We start from the raw sequence: 11070 nt of genomic DNA, 5'->3' as shown, positions 1-11070 counted from the left end.
GTGAAACCATACAAGTTGAAACCAGCTCTATTTGTAATTCCAAGTCTGATACATAGGTTCATACCTTGAATGGTGCTCGCAGTCAGTAGGATTTAGCACAGTCATTTCCAGAGTTGATAAAGATAATGCTATTAGCTCATTAAGGTGTAAGTGTGCATGCTTAAACAAATTAAACTAATTTCATACTGATACAAAGATACCTAAGGAAAATTGAAGGTCAAATAGATTTATGCCATAAGTGAGTCAGAGATTGTGAAATGTTCTAACAGAATTTAAACCTGCATTTTGTCTACAGAATTTTGCATTTCTGAATAAAACAGTTACCAAGGGTCCATTCCTCAGAGTTATTACACAAATGGCATTTAAAAAAAAAAAAAACAAACCATCAAAAAACACAGAAATGCATTTCAAGAGCAAGAATATTGGACGGAACACTACACAGAACAACAGATAAATCAGTTTCAAATTATTTCCCAAAAGAGCAAAATATGTCAGCAGTAATAGGATAATAGGTTTCCTCGTCCTTAATCACTGTTTGTTGAAATAACAGCAAATTAAAGGCCATTTTTGCAGGTTGTCGGATAATTCCTGTGAGCTGCTAAGTGAGTCTGGCTTTGTGAAAGTCTAGAGAGTTTGAATCACCCAGTATACTGAAAACTCTAAGAAGTGCAACTAAATATTACAATAAGGTAGTTAAATTTTATACTTGACTATACTTTATCTCACTGAAGTAACACAGACTCTGACTGGTTTTAGGAAAGACCTCTGTGTTTCATGCTGCCTGCTTCTGTATCTCAGCTTGGGATACCAAAGAAAAAAAGAAAAGAAAAGCAGCCTAGATGTGGTGTAAATCAGTATCACTCTTAAAATCCATAGACTTAATCCAACTTACCACAGCTGAGAATAAGGCTGTAAGCACTTCTACATTGCTGCAATATGTTCGCTGTCATTCTCCTCCTTCCTCAAGGGTTTCTAAAATGTAAAAAAGCCAATCAGAAAGCTGAAGAGAAAGATCAACCTTCCTTTTACCACCAACCGTGATCAACACTTCAGGCTTCACGAGTTTTGTTGGACTGTGACCCCTGCAACCTGTTGACAAGAATTGCAAACACAAACACAAGCCTTTGTATTTCCATTCTTATCTATACTCCTATCACTGCATGCTGCAGTTTTATATATACATTAATCTTCCTAAAAACACAGACCATGCACTCTCTGAAACGGCTACACCAAACGCTCCCAAACACCCGCATTTCCAAAAGGGAGGGAGTTTCATAAGACCTTCAAAGATTTCCACCGTGGCTGATTCTGGGCGGGAAAGTGGAAGAAAAGGGATGCAATTCTTGATTCATCCTGTTTCCAACAGAGAGAAGAGGGGCCACCAAGGGGTCTCTACTAGCCGGGAATATCCCAACCTGTAAACCACTATTCGACAATCGTGTTCCTGTGGATGGGGGAGAATACACTCCAATTATAACTACACGGAGGTACTGAACCTGCTCCTTAAGGGCATGCTTGTTTGAGAGAAAAGCTGGCATAGTCATAGCTGTTTGCTTGCTCAACTCTGGCTTAAAAGCAGCACTGAGGACTGCCAATATTTATGTGATTCTCTCATTTTATTCAGAGAGCAAGAACAACCAGCCAAAAAGTCTTGGAGCACCCTGAACGTAATAAGACAGCAATAGCACTCATTTCTCCTAACTGCTTTTCTGTTGAATAATCAAGCTTATATTAGTTTTGGAAGTTTTCCTCTTCCAAGATGTGGTGGGTAAGTCAAGCTGAAGACTCTGCACGGAGCTTAACCCTGCAAAAATTTGTGCATGGGAATTGTCCCAAGGAACAGTATTTGCATGACTGGGTCTCATGAAAGAGCGGCGAAGCAGGTCTACAGGAACAAGTACTAATGGAGGTTTTTCCTCAGGAAACCTGTGGGTTTGCCTGTAAGAAATTACTCCAATTTCCACAGCTCTCTGGTTGCCACAGATACAGTTTCCCTCTTTCTTTCTTTCCATTCATGCCTTTTGTGCTGCACGGGGGCAATCCATTTTTTATTCATAGGCGTTAGGAGGATCAGTAAATACACTGTGCCACGGCAGACAATTTTTAAGCTAACATCTCCCCAGCTGTGACCTGCAATTGCACATCTGAGGAGTGAAGTGTATCTTTGTAACATTGCATTGGCCTGCCTCCCAATACAGTCACTCCGTGTACTTTTACTGACTGAATAAAATTGTTGAAGAAGCATCTTATCAACATATGCGCCAAATGTCCAGATGAGTGTAACTGGATCTGCAGGAACACCGCTTTGGTGTTCAGCCAATATTAAGACATCAGTGTTCAGGATTTTCTCCCACTCTTCCAGTCCATCGAGGAAGTGAAGCACACATGGACGGATGAAGCTCACTCTTCACGGGCCCTGTTCCAGCTAGATCTGAGCCTAAGGCTAGGCGCCAAACGGGACCCCCACAGTCAAGTCACCGTGCTGGTCCCCTTCTTATTCCACATCTTCTCAATTTTGTTACTGCCTTCCGAGACAAACACTTTGTCTTATCACAAGGCAGCTTTAAGATACACTTCTAATGCTGTTACACAAATTATAACACTAAGTTGAAAAAAGGAAAATGCTCCAGTGATTCAGCCCTTTTTGTCTCTGGGACCTTCTTTCCCTTCAACATATGAACTACCAAATCAGAGCTCACTTAACCTGACACCGGTGGCTCATAGAGATGCCTCCAGCCTATGAAAACCCCATAGCAGACATGAGCACCCTGCCTCTGAGTGATACTTTACAAGCCAAAACATCAGTTCACTTATAATTAACAGTGACAACTCGCCTCATACAAACACAAGTCAGTATGATTAAGTCTCTCTCCCTGTCCAAAACTTTCTGATAGTTAAGACCCCACCTCAAAACCACTTTGTAAAGGCTCTGCATTGAATCCTGATCTGCCCTGGGTGCTCTCCCGGAGGTCCTCACACCTTCTGTCTGACAGCCATCTAGTGGTACCTGCACTACTTAGCAAGGTCAAGGAGCAGCTAACTCAGTGCTCAGACGGATGGGTCCTCTCCTGTTAGAACCAGCAGCTGTTCTGTGAGGAAGGAATATATATTCTATATTTATGTCACTTTATTTATTTGCTATTATCCTATTAAAAAATTACTATGTATAATACATTAGACACATCACCACAATGCTGTTCGTGGCTGTCAGCTTTTTACGGTTGGCAACTGTATTCTCCGATGCATCCTGCCTCTGAGGTGAGTCGAGATAACGGATAACAGGGCTAGCACAGCTTCTTCTACCAAACAAATGATGGTGCAAGACCCCCCTCATTCCTGCAGCCAGGCCTCACTTCCTCTCCAGGGGGAAACTAAGCATGTGGTATTCCTGCTTCCGTCCTGCACTGCCGCCCAACGGATGATTGCTCCAGGACATATACAAGGTATACAAGTGGTTCAACCACGGGCACAGACACTGAAGACACCACTCCAGCCTCTCTGAAAGTCTTGCCGAAAGGTTTTCATTATGAAACGCACATGGCAGTGATTCTTATGGCTGCCTTTAGCTGCTGCATACTCCTTCTCGGTGCCCCTCTTGTCCCTCCCCTGCTTTCAAGCATGCATCTTGTGCAACGCAATTAAAAGTTGTCAGATTCCTTCTGCAGACTAAGCTCCTTGCTACAGTAATTTCCAGTTGACTCAAAGGACTTCCTGCCCACTGTAACAAATGCAACCTGAGCTTTTCTAGTTTCTTCCTCAGTTACCAATTGCATCCTTTTGTACTCCAAATGCTCAGATTTACACCACCTGCCCAGAATCACCTAGAAATCTTTGTCATGCTTTTGCCTTCACATATCCCCTTCTGTAATCTCCTTTTACTTGAGCCTTGGTCTGTGTTGTCCCCAGCAGAAGCAATGAGAGCTAGAACAAATCTATAAGATACTTTGCATGACAAAGTAACAGAAACCCATGTAATGCTGAGTACATTTCTAAGCTCAGTAGATTACTGCACTCATTCCTAACTGCAGACATCGTTCACTAGTTTTGAGACTTTACAGGTGCTGCATTGCCTTGAGGTTCTGAGAACTGTGAAATTAACAGTAAAATATCTTGGGTAGCTTAGCATGAAGACAAGAAGATTGCAAATTAATGTTAAGTTTTATTCAGGTTTACCCAGTGGGCAGGAATGTATTCTAGTGTTAAGTGAAAAAAAAAAGGAAAAAGAAGATTTATAGAGTCAGCATGAGTATTCAGAGTCCGATACGATTACTCCATATACTACAAGCAACCCAAAGAAAACGAGCTGTCTCCGGTGTTTGCCTTCAGTGTACACGTAGGGGTTAATTCATAGTAGATAGATTGACACAGTTCAGGGGAACACCTCATTGCCAAAAGCATGATTTGACCCCGGAACACAGTAGCCAGTCAAACTACTATCCGAGTGGCATCAGGCAGATTACTCAGCCCCGGGTTCCTACTAGAAAGAAACGTTCTAAATAGGATTTGAAGGAACGTGAGTTCTGGTCAGGAACAAAGATAAGGATATTGGCAGATCTCAGCATACTGGACTTCAAGCTTACTTTTCCTCTACCTTCAATACATTCAAGCCCTAACTTAATTAAACCCCTCAGCTTATCTCAGCAGAAATACCTTATAGAGAAATTGTATGCGATGTTTTCCTCCAGCACTCCGAAGAGATACATGAAACCCTACAACCAATAAATAATGCAAGAGAAACTAGTTCTAACTTTAAAGATTGACAGAGAAAACCCCCCTTACTTCCTCTAGCCTGAATTCTCTACAGAAAAGAGAAACTTTTCCTTCTGTCCACCAGCACACCGACCACCCAGCCCCAGCTGTCTGAACTTCCCATGCTGTTCCTAGCAATTTATAATGATCCCAGCTGGCCCTCATCTCCCTGCCTGATTAATTAACACAGAGATGTTTCTTCACTTGCTGTGGCTCTATGTCTCTTTGTAAAGTCCTGCAAGCAATCAAAAGGAAGCAGAGAAAGGGAAAAGCTTTAGCTGGCACCCATCCAAACATATATTGTTATGTGGAAGATAATATCCTTAGGGAGGAAAAATGACACAATAAGCTTCCCAGGACATAGTGCAGCAAAATAATGCTGTGTTATGCACTCTCTGAGAAATTAACTTTCAGCTTCTTTGCCCCTATTAAAAAAGGCAGCGGGTTTTGTCATAGGCTTTATACCAGCTCCTTTCACAGTTCAGAGGCATCAGTCACAGGGCGGTGTCAGGACCAGCCCTCCTTCACAATGAATTCACACTGAAAGAAGTAAATAGACTTGATTACTGATGTATACCTTTCCTGAAAGGAAGCTCCAACTAACAGCTCAAAAGCTACCTGGGACCTCCTGGTGAAACAAATTACTTCTTTTTTTAATGTATCAGAGCAAGTAGACCAAATTACAGAAGTATTAAAAATCAGGCTAGTATTTTGTCATTTACAAATGCAAATACAATGTGTGCAAGCATACAGAAAAGCAAACAAATTACTCCCTATCCCTCTGAAACTTGAAAAGGGGGGTGGGAAAGAAACATGACAAAATGAATTGATCTTTAGACCTCAGCCTTTTCTCTGCAGACAAATCTCTGTTGAAATTAAACACAAGTAAGCCAGATTAAAAAAATCTAACCACAAAACCAAAAGAGAACTCAAGTTAGTAATGTAAGAGCAATAGGAAAATAGGGAATATTGAAAATGAACTCACATCTTTATATTGGCAAAAGATTAAATGCCATGTTTAAAAGATTTAAATTCCTTCATCGTGTTACATTAAATGTCTTTAATCTATAATTGTCATTTTTTTACAATGGTTTGCTTTTACACTGAGTAGTAATATCCAATGTTACTTGAAGTAAAGCATAAAATTCTTAAAACAATTATTCTTTTAACACAGTGGTTCCATGTTACATTGACAAGCCCCTACAAATGTGGTCCCATTAAACTGGAAGCCCAAAAACATGATTTTGATCATCCAGTCTGGCCTATAGACTTTGCCTTCACATTAAGCCACTGAAATGACTGAATCTAAGTCCGACACAGGGTTACTGCTGATTGTCTGCAGGTCCAGCAACATTGTATACTGAATGTATTACCTGGAGAAAATTAAGGTATCTGCTCAAAAGAGTTCACAGTCAATGCAAAAGGTAAAGGAGGGAGAGTGATTTATTATGAACATTTTTCATGTGTCTTAGTGGTTCCACACTTTTATGCAACGTTCTTATTTTCAGCCATCTATTTTTAAAATATCTCAGAAGGATGTGCCAGTAAGTCAGTCAGTGGGAAGATCTGAAGGAGGCAAATTAAAAAGAGAAAAATGAAGCACAGTGGCCAAGGTTAAGCAGGCGAGTCCATGCACAGGGAACTGGGCTGGAACACGTACAGTGTAGGAGAGCTGTCCCACTGCCATAAAAGCACATTTTGAAATGTGGCTTTAATTGTAGCCCTAAAGCTTGTAATCACCAGGTCTCACTGATTTTCACTGAACTACTGACTTGTCTGTGAAGTACTCTCACGCCTGTATTTTGTGTGGCGTGTACCCAACAAAAAAACCGTGACCATTTCCCCTCCCACATGATAGCACTAAATATGCAGTAAGGCTAATAGGAGAAGCAGAATGTTCATTAGTACTATTTATCAAGTAGATTTTCCCCACTTCAGGAACAATGCAAAATCATTAATTACGTTATTGACAACACGTGAAGATTCAAATCCTGGGAGAGCACAAATTCCAGCTAAAAACCAAAGCTGACACCTGACTTAAAGTTACAAAGCTCAATCCTGACCCAATTCTCCACTTCTCTGCTCCTTACATACTAATGTACTGAAAAAGCCCCTCAGCTGTTTAAGTATCACATACTAAGCGTGAGGCAGCACTAGCAGGTCCATGAAGAGTAGCTTAAAGTGTAAATCTCAGCCTGATCGGACATTTTGCTGTTGGCCAGGCAGTTTTTAAACTTACTTAAAGTTAACTTTTTGCCAGTCTGTGTGATTGCTGCTGTGGAAATTGGACTCTTAGGAAGATTTTTTTATACAGAAAATGAGCAGAAAGCGGCAGATTAGGAACACATATCTTTTGAAATAGCATAATACTGCGGAAATGTCCTTAAGGGAAATGTTGATATGGCATTTTTGTCTCAAACGGTCCTTTTTTTCAAAAAATATTTTATCCTCATATCAACAAAAGATATTAATGACATTTTGCAGATTTTTTTCTATTTATATATTTTTTTTTCTTTTTACCAAACAGCTGTTTTTCTTCCCAAGACAATTAAAATCGTTGATTTATGTGAAGCTAGATCAGATCTTTAGACATAAACACCACCTGTAATTAACAGGTTTTCTTTTCTTACTTGTTTACTGATGAAGTGGAAGGGTGGACCTTTGGTCTGCTCTAAGAGAATATAAAATGAAACCCAGTAAGAACTGACCATATATGATGAGGATGCCTGAAATAACTGGGAATACTGTAATTAGAGATTTCACTGAAAAAAAAAAAAGAAAATTGAGGAGAAAAAAAATCACATTTCATTTTTTTCTGTAACAGCAGAAATTTTAACATAAGCTTTTAGCTGGCAGCAGTAGAACATGAACTGTTTCTTAGGCTGAATTATCACTACATGTTTCATAAGGATTAACTAGTATGTTGTTATTAGAGTAGTCAGTGATTCAGTACGCCAGAAGATTGGAAGATTAAACAAAAGCTAATCTCTAGAAAAGTAGGACAAAATCCTTTGTTTCTTTTTCAGGAAAAAGAATTTACAGCTTGCAGGTTCTCAAAAGCTGGCTTCCCACTTGCTGTCTCGGTAAGACAAAGTTTTTCTCAACAGCAATACTTTCCCATCCACCTCTCCCAGAAGAACGCAGCTTCCAACAGCCGTGCGTTACAGAACATTAGGGATCAGGAAGCACCAGTGTTGTTCATTTTTTTGACAGCTCAGCACTAACAATAATGAATTTTTCTATAAATCAGGCAACTCTTCTGTTGCACTGGTGCGCAGAGTTTGACACAACTAGAAAAGGCTGACACATCAGATGATTGCCACAAAGTTTGAAGAGGTATTCAGCAAACAACTGATAAACAAAATGCTGTAAAAAGTGTTTATGTGTATTTTAAAGAAAACTGTTGGCAGATTCAACATTTATTTTAACTTGAATGCACAGTATAAAGCATATTTCAAGTTCTTGTCACTGACTTATCAGCTGTAGGATCCATCTTCTAAGAGAACAATGAGATCAGTTCGACACATCGTGTTCTACCAAAAATCCCTTGCTACGAAGGACATATTGTCACTCTCACATAACCACGAGTGCTGCCAACCTTTAATTATTTTCAAAAGAAAATAGCAATCTGAGTTTTGGATGCAAAACCTCAAATCAAATTATTCCAGGTTATAAGCAATGCCTCTTTATTCTTTTCTTGTGTTTCCATTATGGCCTGTAAATCTAACCCAAAGCAGATGCGTGTTCACGTCTTAGCTTTTGGGACTCTGTTTCTAAATGTAGAAACAACATACTATTGACATATTGATGGAAAAGGTTATATCCAGTTCTTGACTAGGCAACAATGTCACATTCTTCAAAAGAACAATGAAACAGATAAATTTTCATTTAGCATGATATTTAAATAATGTTAATTTTTTATATGAGAAAGATGGTGAATTTAGAGCCAACCTTCTAATACAATTCTACATCAGGTTTTCCTTTTATATTTAAGTATTACATTTTCAGCAGCACCTCTCACCAAGTTCTCTATTGGAAATATCAGTGGCATTCAGGACTCTGATGAACAGCTAAAAGATAACAATGATAGATACAGTTCTCGGTATCATAAGACACAAACAGCAACTGATATGCCTCCCACACAATACTTAAGATTTTCAAAGGTGGCTTAGGTTTTGGACATTTTAAAGAGATTTTTAGTATTTAAGGACCTTTGAGAGTTATCAACAAAAGATCCGGGAGTTTAGCACTCAACTCATGCAGAAAATTATGGAAATGGTCTAAAATAGCCTTTGAAATGTCCAAATATCTTCAGGAGCTCTGGAAAATATTTAGTGTATCATGCTGTATGACAGAGAAACACCACATATTAAGTAGATCTCTTGTATATTTCTATTAAATATTCTCCAGCACTGGAAGAAACCTCCCATCCAAATACAGGAGATTGGCCAGGAATGGCAGTAGCACAAATATCACAGTTCCTGGGAGGATTTATCCAGGAGAGAGAGAAGCTTTAAAACATTTGCAATTCATACCCGAGTGATCTCTTACTTTCCTCCAGGCTCCCTCTGCAGTCATGTTCTGCTGAGAGTCCCAATTAAACAGAGGAAGCTGCTAAAATTAGTTATCTTAACAGCGATGCATCGGTTCATGCCTCTGCTTGGGATCAAAGGCACCTCAGCGGGAGTGACACTCTGACAGCTGGAAAGGTCACCTAGGAAGTTCCTGCTCATCTGCTCCAGGGTCAGATCTTTCCGGTGGCAAGGTCTGGACCCAGCAGTTGGTAGTGGGCACTTCTTGCCTTCAAGGAAGTTCTGACATGGATGCAGTGATGTGCTAAGGAATTCGCAGCAGCAGGACTGGGGTCTTAGGTCTGCACAGCACATCCCCTTTAGTTGGACTATGTAGGAAAATGTAAGGACCAACCTTGACTTCCTGAATTAATTAATTTTAGTATTTCTTGTCAATCTTGCAGCACAAAACTGTCTATCGTTTCAGACTGAAACTCAGCATAGATTGACAAGCCATAGATAGTGGTAATCTGCAGGAGAAAAATGTTAAGACTACTTATCAGAAATAAAGTACATGAAACATTCTTCTCAACAGGATTAGGCAAATTACAACAAGCTTAAAAGTCCTTGTTCCTTTTATCTCTATTTTGCTTTGCTCTCCATCTCCTACGTATGCCACTTATGGTACCTGATTTAATGTCGCCCTGTACATCTCTCAGGAAATGTGAACCGAATTAGTGTTCAGTGAACCCACGGGAGGCCTCTTACTGATTCGTAGTTTCAGTGAGGTCCGTGTGTTAAGCATCATTGCATAAACAAGTGAGAGCGCGAGCTAGCTTTCAACTGAGGATACTCCAGACTAAAGGCTAGAACGGAATGTTTATTAATCAGATCATATATTCACTTACTAGCTTGTTCTGTTCCCACAAGTTCCTCTATCCAATCCCTTAAAATTAGAGTAACCATTCCTCAGTAACGAATAAAGTTGCTAGAGTTTCAGATCTCACAGTAAAAAATTAACTGTTATCAGTGTTACAATATTTAGCATCTGCTGCAAGTCATTCACAGCTAATTATCAGCTCTATCTGTGGCTCCCTAATGACCTTCTTAGAGAGGGAGAGGCAAGGACGAACTACATTCGATCCACAGTGAGTTGATTTAGCTCATGCTGGCAGGCAGATCCGGCAAAGGTTTCTCTTGAGTGACATTTTTGATGGACATGGCTGCAATGACACTTGCCAGAGCAGTATCTGTAAAAGCGTAAGGGAAGAGCACATCTATACCTGTATTCTGTGCAGGCCAGCTGAAAAAAAGCTGTAAGGAAGAACTTACCAGACGTTACTGTTTGCAAACAGCCATTTTGGAGGATTAATAGCTCCTATAGCCTGAATAAAATGGCATAGTTGGGGTTTTTTTCCACTGGAAAATAACTTTCCTAACAGACCCCAAATCAGAAGGCAGAAGATCTGTTCAGAATTCTACACGCATCATTCTACTTTCAGTGAATGTTCCACCGAAATCAAAGGTATGAAGAGCATCATTTCCAGGCTGTTTTTGCCAAAACGCGCTTGTGTATATTTGATAGGTAGGGCCTAGAGTCCTTCCACACACAATATATCTCAAAAACCACACAGTCAGAAATTTTTATCCACATTCACAGGTATGTATTTCCAAAATACTGTATGTGCAGTGATTTGTTCAAGATCCAAGGAAATATCCATCATATCCTCAGCTGACGTAAACTAGCATAACTCCACCGAAATAAATAAAACCAATTTCTAACAGATTCAGCTAATAATTTCTTATATGA

The 11070-nt window shown here is 39.8% G+C and overlaps 1 long non-coding RNA gene across 1 annotated transcript in view; it reads right to left on the bottom strand.

The window, feature by feature from the left end:
- Positions 1–783: 783 nt before the first annotated feature.
- LOC142087031 (uncharacterized) overlaps positions 784–11070 on the bottom strand; it is a 28356-nt gene continuing 18069 nt past the window's right edge. The window contains exon 4 of the long non-coding RNA XR_012675306.1: positions 784–972. This is a non-coding gene — a long non-coding RNA (uncharacterized LOC142087031). The remainder of the gene's footprint in view (positions 973–11070) is intronic.

The sequence above is a fragment of the Calonectris borealis genome, chromosome 12 (genome assembly GCF_964195595.1).
Source record: "Calonectris borealis chromosome 12, bCalBor7.hap1.2, whole genome shotgun sequence".
NCBI lineage: Eukaryota > Metazoa > Chordata > Aves > Procellariiformes > Procellariidae > Calonectris > Calonectris borealis.
This window is presented reverse-complemented; position numbering and strand designations above follow the sequence as displayed.